The following is an 8828-nucleotide window of genomic DNA, read 5'->3' as shown; positions in this document are numbered from 1 at the left end:
TATCAAAACTATTAGTAGAAATAGCGAAGGCTAGCTAGTAGCTAGGGTAACATAACTAATTTGCTGGTTATTTTCATTCAATAAAAGACATTATAACTGAAATCAGAGAAGTCGATGGCAATGTAGTCCCAATTTTTGAACTTAATTATTTCCTTTCTTTTCCTTTTTCTTCTACTTCTAAAAACTTAGTTGAAGATTTAGCAAAGCTTACGTTGAACACTGGTTATTTTTCTTTAATATAAAGAGAGTGCAACTGTAATAAGAGAAATTAATGTAGTCTTGAATTTTTCTCGCATTATTTTCTTTCTTTCCTTTTTCTTCTACTTCTAGAATCTTTTTTTTTTTTTTGAAGGGAAAGACGTCAAACTATATTAATTGAAACTGAGAAATACAAGAAGCGATACAAAAACATCGAAAAAAAACAATAAAGCATAACAAGATGCACAAACGCATCTATAAAATAGAAAAAACAATAAAGGATAGCAAGATGCACAGACACATCTAAAATGAAAGGTAACCATGTGACTTGATGTCGGACGACATCGCTGCACTGCATATGTCACAAAAGCAGTGTAAATATAATAGTAACCAAAACCGTAACCATAACCGTAACAAGTGATATGATCACCTAGGAGAGGTGACTCGCTCACCTGGAGCTCGAAAGTAACTGAGGGTGTCAAAAACTCTAAAATTAGCAAACGAACTCCCAAGAACCAGAACAAATACCAGATCAACATGAGCAGCTGTCTCGGATCCAAGATCCGGATTTGAACACGACCAGGGTCCCAAATACGGATCCAAATCCGGCCCGAATCCAAAGTGATCAAATCAGACGGGTCAAACTTGACTCCCAAGCCCACCTTAATCTAATCTGGGTACCCTGGCTTCAGCCCGACGTCCGCTGCCATCTCCTCCTGAAGCAAAATGCCACGCTGCCTTCGCCTGAGGGGGGAGAGCAAACCAGAGGGAGAAACCCAGCAATGGTGACCTCCACTGACGCCAGCCGTTCCTTGCTGCAGTACCACCGGCTTCTTCTCTTCTACTTCTAGAACCTTAGTTGAAGATCCAGCGGAGCTTATGCTGAAGACTGGTCATTTTCCTTTAGTATAAAGAGTGTAACTGTAATTAGATAAATTAATTTAGTCTCAAATTGTATTCGTGTTATTTCCTTTCCTTTCTTTTCCTTTTTATTCTACTTCTAGAACCTTAGTTTAAGACCTAGAGGAGTTTATGCTGAAGAGTGGTTATTTTCCTTTAGTATAAGGAGTGTGTCACTGTAATCAGATAAATTATTGTAGTCTCAAATTTTCTTCGCGTTATTTCCTTTCTAGCTTTTCCTTCTTTTTCTTCTTCTACTTCTTAGTTGAGTCTTGGAGACCTTTATGGAAAGAAAGTTTGCCTTAACCTACAGATGCGTTATTTGGTAAAATAATGAGACCCCTACCCACACCAATTTCACAGATTTTTTTTTTTTTTCCATCTTTTTAAGTGACAAAAAAAAAGGAGCTGTAAAATTAAGCTCCGGATTGATTTCAATAGCAGTAAATTTTCTAGACTTTCATGACTTTTGCTTTCTCTTCGATTGTTAGTCTTTGAATTGAGCACGTTTATTTTATTTAGAAATTTTCATTGGGTGGAATATGGTCGGACTGCTTGTGGCTTCGACACTATGAATTAGATTCTTGTCAGTTGTTTGATTTCTCATGAATGGTAACATTTTCTAGCTCATGTTGTTCTCTTATTATTGAAGAAAAATAGAAACAGAAAGATAGAAGTAAATTAAGAGATTTTCTACAATCAATCATGAGAAATTAAGCTCATGTTGTTCTCTTGATGTTGCTCATGAGCTAGAAAATCTCTTATTATTGAAGAAAAATGTTACCAATCAATCATTTTCTACAATCAATCCGGTGGAGGTTGATTTTCAATTATTTGAACCTCATTTTTCCGTAAAACTAATTACAAAATGAACACCTATTCGTTTGACGGATCAATTTGCAATGTAATTCAATCATTATAATTATAAACATTTTAAGTTTTTTTTTTTTTTTTTTCAAGTATTGTATCTGCAATTGACTAACTCAATCGGAAATGCATGCATAGTTGTACGTAATAAATGCCTAGTACCTTATGCATAGAAGTTGTTTCTCTTTACAATAAGGCAAAATAGTCAAATTACCCCTGACTTTTCCCATGTCTGCCGATTTACCCCCTGACATTTCAATTTTAATTGTCTACACCCTCACTTTTCTAATTGTTACTGATTTACACCCTATCATTATTTTTTAGACTTTCCATCTAATTTTCCGTTAACTTGATTAGCATGTGAGGGGCTTTTTCGTCTTTTCAACTATCACAAAAAAAAAAATTAAACAACCCAACACATCGTTAAAGAATTAAAAAAAAATTACAAAACTATTCTTCGTTAAAAGAAGGGGGAAAAAAACTTGCCCTTTGTTGCTTCTTCCTTGTCCATCTCTTCTTCTTCTTCTTCACTCCTTTTCTTTCAAGATTGGTTGTTAGCTTGCAACTGATCGCTTAATTAATATTTGCTAGTCACATCAAATGATTGGATGATCATATCACTGAAGGAGAAACCATCTTTGATCATTTAGGTTTCTGGTTTTCATTTTCTTTGAAGGTCGGACTGGTCATTAATATTTCAAACATTCATATGAGAATTTGATCTTCCATGTTTCCAGTTGGAGGGGTTTTTATTGTGTATAAGATTGAGGAGCCATCAAACAAACTAAAATATTTATATGTATGGAATATGAAAATTAAAATTACAGCAAGCATGTGAAGGTCATCTTGATTGATTCAAGTTGGGATTGTGTTATATTGATCTTGATAAAAGGAACATAGAGGTCATGCTGAGAAGAAGATAATTGAGAGATAGACAGAGAAGAAGAGGAGAGGATGAGGGGAAAAAAAAAAAAACAGTTATGGGAGACGAATAGCAGTATTTTTTTTTAACAAATTAATTTTGTATTTTTTTTTTCTAGATTTATTAATATATGAGGGTAATATTGGAAGAGTAGAGGCAAAAAATTTATAGTTGGCCGAGGTGTACTAAGATTTTTGTTTGGTACAAATAGCAACACTCTTTTTTTTGGGTGACAATTGCAGAGACGAAAAGGCCCCTCACATGCTAACCAAGTTAACGGAGAAATTGAATGGAAAAGTTAAATAGGGTGTAAATTGGCAATATTTAGAAAAGTAAGGGTGTAAATAATCAAAATTGAAATGTCAGGGGGTAAATCGACAGTCATGAGAAAAGTTAGGGAGTAATTTAGCTATTTTGCCTTACAATAATTCAACGTGCATGAATATTAATAGGGCCGGGTGTCATTCATCTTTATAAATGAATTGATACATTCTCAATTTATAATGATTGTAGACATCACCTTGTAAAGAAGATATATGCACTTACTCATTAGGAATATAATGATTTATGCTATCAACAATATATATATGGCTAAATACTTTTTACTACCCTGTAGTTTAGGTCTAAAATCAATTCAGTCCTTTAACTTTTAATTTCATTCAAAATACCCCTGCGTTATCAAATCTCATCTAATAAGTCATTCCGTCAATTGGACGAGGCATGCCACGTTAGATCATGTGGGCCCAACCTATAGGCAAAATTCCAAAATTGCCCCTGCCTCTCTCCCAAGTACTCTGCTTGGAGCTCATATCCTCATTCGTCTCGAAATCCACTGCATCCTCACTCTCCCTTGCATTCCCAACATCTCTTCTCACCTTGTGCACCTCATGTCTCCCAGAAGCAAAATCATCCTCACACTCAGAAGAAGCCCTACCCATAAAGATGTCCCCTTTTCGCGGCAAAGCGGGGGGTAGCGGCGGCTGGAACGATTTCAACTGGCCGAAGCCGGGATTGAAGTTGTTGTTGCTGTGAGGGGGTTCAGAGTTGTTGTTGTGGTTGTTGTAATAGCCATGGCCGCGGAATGAGCCCTCAGGCGAGATCCGATCCATTCCGATACGGTCCATACCCATTGAATTAGACCGGTACCCATTTCCGAGATTGCGGTGGTCGGCATGCATGTTTGTTATTTGGGTCACAAAAATCTTTAAAATCAAATATTTGAGTCCTTTAGAGAAAAAAACAAAGGGCTTCAGCTGAAATGGGGTTTGCCACCTACCCACCGAGAGAGATCGGCTTGATATATAATCTTTACTGTACATGTTTTCCAGTTTTGGAGAACTATGATAAGGGTTGACAGTTTGACACTATATTCAAGGTCTCAATGACAATATGTAGAACACAAACTCTTTCATCTATACTACGAGATGGGACAAGCTTATTGAATATCTTCCCTCTTTAATGAGCTCATCAGTGCCATCTGAAGCAATACTCTAAGTAAACATATAAGAGTTTCTTGATGGCTAATTGCCCGTTTCCAAAATTGGCATATTGGGTACACTCAGCAGCTAGGATTTCAGTAACACTTAACATAAGAAATACAAGAGTTTCTTGTCATGTTACCCAGGGAATTGAAAAGAACTAATCTTTCTGTCTTTTCTTCCAAATTTCCCTATAAAGATTCGAAATTTGCAGGACCCTATTGGTAAACAGCTCAAAGATTCCGACTTGTTGGGTCCTTTGTTTTTCAATTGCAGATCAACCAACCTCAAAAGCCAAATCTGATAACCCTAGCTCTAGGGCTGGGACGGTTCGGTTCAGGAAAAAAAATTGTACAACCGAGACCGAACCGCATATAAGCATTTCGGTTCGGGTTTGCCATTTTCAAAAGCAAGAACCGACAAGGACCCGAACTGTTTAACTCGGTTAGGTTATGACGGTTCCTCAAGTCCTGTAGTTCTGCTAAACTGTTAACAAATTTCCATCTTTCCAGGCTTCCAAGTCCAATCTGGGCAACTCAAACATTCAAAGTTCAAACATAAGCCAACAATGACCATTCCAAGTCCAATCTAGGCAACTTGATCATTGAAACATAGTCTAAACTCTAAACATCCAACAATTCAAATTGATCCAAATGCTTATTGATGAAACATTCAAATTGCAACAAATAAACATGTTAAAATATGAGTACATGACCAATGTGCCAAACTGGTAAACTGAACAAACTACAAAAGTTCAAATTGGTAAAAATCACAAACTCACAAAGTACCAAACTCCAAACTTCAAAGTCCAAAACTGCTAAACTGTCCAAACTCCAAAGTCCAAACCAGTAAAAAAAAAAAAAAACTATGAAGCAGGGCACTCAAGTAGGCAGCAGTACAGCACAGTCCAGCTGCTCCAGCAATTATGCAGCAACAGCAAACTGCATAAGTGCATAATATACAAACTGCATTACAAAAACTGCATATTACAGAATCAGATCAAATGCATATTACACAATACACATACACAAATACACTTCACATTACCTAAACTGCATATTACAAACCCGAAACATTTAAAAAAAAAAAAAAGTGCAAACCTTTAACTGTTGGAGACTTTAATCATTTTTTGGATTTGGAAAGCTTAGAAGTCTTAGAAGACTTTGTTGCATCTGATGTCTTGGAAATCTTAGAAGACTTTGTTGCATCTGATGTCTTGGAAATCTTTGCAGCCTTTAAATCCCTTGTTGTCTTCGAAGCACTTGCATTTTGAGCTTGCTCTTTTCTTTTCCTCTCTTCATCAGCTTGTTCTGCATCCAAAAAATGATAATGACTTTTGAGTTATGACAGAATTCAACAAAGAACAATTAAAAACTCATAAATCTTTTCAATAAATAAATGTACTTTGCTCAACTTTTTCATAAAACTCCATTTCTTCAATGGTTGGAATATATTCCAACCCCATAATACTATCTGACTTAAGCCAATTTTGAAGGCAGATCAGTGCTTCTACAGATTTTGGAGTCAGTGAGCTCCTATATGGGTCAATAACCCTTTTACCAGTACTAAAACTTGACTCGCTAGCCACTGTGGAGCCTTGAATGGCTAGTACATCCCTAGCAAGAGCCTGCAAGTTAGGATATTTACTGCCATTAAGCTTCCACCAAAGTAAAATCTTCCAATCTTCACCTTCTTTAGGCTTTTCTATCGGGTCAAGCAAATATCTATCAACTTCATGTCCAACCACCATCTGATCACCTTCTTCAAGTTGTCTATTCCAATCTTCAAGCATAACCTTCCTTTTCCCAGTAACTCTTCCCTTAGTTTTCTGACTTTTACTGCTGCTGCTTGTAAGCATAGCTGTACTCTCTCCACTTCTTGACTTTTGTGAACCTTGTGCACCCATTGATGCTGCATATAGGTCACAGAGGTTAACCAATAGCTCTTTCACATCATCTGACCTCCTTTTGATCTCTGACCTATCTAACCCAAGCATATTATCACAATTGAATTCAAAGTACCTCAGCTTGTACCTAGGATCCAACACAACTGCTACAAAAGTTGATTGATGTCGTCTAACTGATCAAAGTATTTGCTATACTTTTTTCTCATCTTGTTTGCCATCTGAAATAGCAGCTTATCAGTCTCAGTTGACTCTCCATCTATTTACTTACAAAACAGATCATCGATCTCAGCCTTAATGGCTACAATGTCATGGAAAGCCAACTGTGAAGTAGGGTGCAGTGAAGCACTCACATTCACTGGGAGTTGATAGAAAACTCTAAGAAAATTCACAAAAATTTCTGCCTTCTCCCAATCTTCATCCTTTGGTGGCCCAACCCTCTTCCTTGGTGTTCTAGACCTGTGTACAACTTGATCATCCTCCTCCTCTTCTAATTCTTCTTCTTCATCAAAATAACTTCTGTACTTCACATCTTCATCCTCTGCCATTCTATCAAATGCCTTCCTCAACTCCAAAGCTGTGTCCAACATCAGGTAGGTGGAATTCCACCGTGTTGGAACATCCAAAATGCAAATTTTTTTACACTCTACCTTGGTCTGTTCCATACAAACCTTAAATGCATCTGTTCTAGCCTGAGAACTCCTCACATACCTAATAGCATTCCTAATTGAAGCTACTGACCTCTCCATTATATGCAAACCAGACCTCACAATTAAATTCACAATGTGAGCTAAGCATCTCACATGCATAAACTTGCCTCCACAAATTGGTTTCCTATCCCAAGTTAACATTTTCTTCCTAACATACTTAATAGCAACCCCATTTGCAGCTGCATTGTCTACACTAATTGTCAAAACTCTATCAATTGTCCACTCAATCAAGGCATTCTCTAATATTTTACCAATAGTGTTGCCATGATGGTTTGGAATTACCCAAAACTTTAAAATTCTTTTGTGCATTTTCCAACCATAGTCTATAAAATGGGCTGTGATGACCATGTAATTGATGTTTTGACAACTAGTCCATGTATCTGTTGTTAAACAGACACAATGGGACTGCAATTCAGCTTTCAACTCACTCTTTTTTGCTTCATACATCCTCAAAAAATTCTTGACAATAACCTTCCTACATGGCACCTCAAATCTAGGAACAGCAACTTCACAAAAGTGCCTAAATCCAGGCCTTTGAATGGCACTGAAAGGAAGCTCATCTATCACTATCATTCTAGTAGCAGCATCTACACAAGCATCCTGACTCCAAGTCCTACTAGTTAAACTAGGCTTCCCATCCACCATATCAGTACTTAAAATTTGTTGTCCCTCCTCTAAATCAACTCTGCCTGGATAACCCTTACAGATAAGCTCGATGTGTTTCCTAAGTGAGCTAGTGCCACTCTCTCTAGAATCACATGCTAGATGGGTAGGCAATACTTACATTGAGCTCGTTTTGTGCTCCCAACAACCGTTTCCACTCCATCGACCACCTCGATTAGTGGCTGATCAAACTTGGTGAAGTGCTCCCAAACTTCTGAACGTACTGCAGCTTTCTTCTCCCTCTTCCTCTTTGAAACTTTCGGAGTCTGATCACATTTTCTCTTCTTCCCTCTCGGACCAGCAGCAGTGGTTTCTTCTTCTTCTTCTAATGCATTGGCACTAATGGTTTGATTGGTTTCTTCTTCTGTTGGAGCAGCACATTCAGCCACCAACTCGTGACCAACAGGACTTGAATCAGAGATCATCGATGCATCAATCGATGAATCGAACAATGAAATAGGGATTGAAGGGATTTAGGATGTTGAATTGTTGAAGGGAGTTAGGATTTTAGGGTACGGTTTTGCCGTTTTGGGAGAAATGGGGAAGGACTGGAGGAGTGAAATAGGGATTAGGGATTTAGGATGTTGAATTGTTGAAGGGATTTAGGATTTTAGGGTACAGTTTTGCCGTTTTGGGAGAAATGGGGAAGAACTGGACGAGTGCAATAGAGATTAGGGTTTAGATCGAAAAAAATGGAATAAGAAAATCTCGATTTAGTCGATTCTGATCGGGATTTATATATATATAGCTAACGTGTGCGGTTCCTCGGTTCGTGGTGGTATTGAAACATTGGAACCGAAACCGAACCGCAGTTTATGAACTCGGTTCGGTTCTTCAAAACTGATGCATTTTCAAAGCTTGGAACCGCACCGACCCGCCAGTTTCGGGGCGGTTCGGGCTGGTTTTTCGGTTCTTCGGGTCTAAAGTCCCAGCCCTACCTAGCTCCCTCCTCCGGTTGGAAATGGAGGCCAAAGCTCTAGATTAATAGTCAATTTTTCAGTCGCCTGTGATCAGCAGCTTTGAATAAAAGTGGGGGCAATTTTGGAATTTTGCCTATAAGTGGGGCCCACATGATCTGACATAGCATGCCTCGTCAGCTAGTTAACGGCTCAAATTGACAGATGATTGACGGAAAGACTAATTAGATGAGATTTGATAACACATGGGTGTTTTAGATGAAATTGAAA

Source organism: Rosa rugosa, chromosome 5 (assembly GCF_958449725.1).
Source record: "Rosa rugosa chromosome 5, drRosRugo1.1, whole genome shotgun sequence".
NCBI lineage: Eukaryota > Viridiplantae > Streptophyta > Magnoliopsida > Rosales > Rosaceae > Rosa > Rosa rugosa.
The sequence above is the reverse complement of the archived record's forward strand: the minus strand, read 5'-3'. Positions refer to the sequence as shown.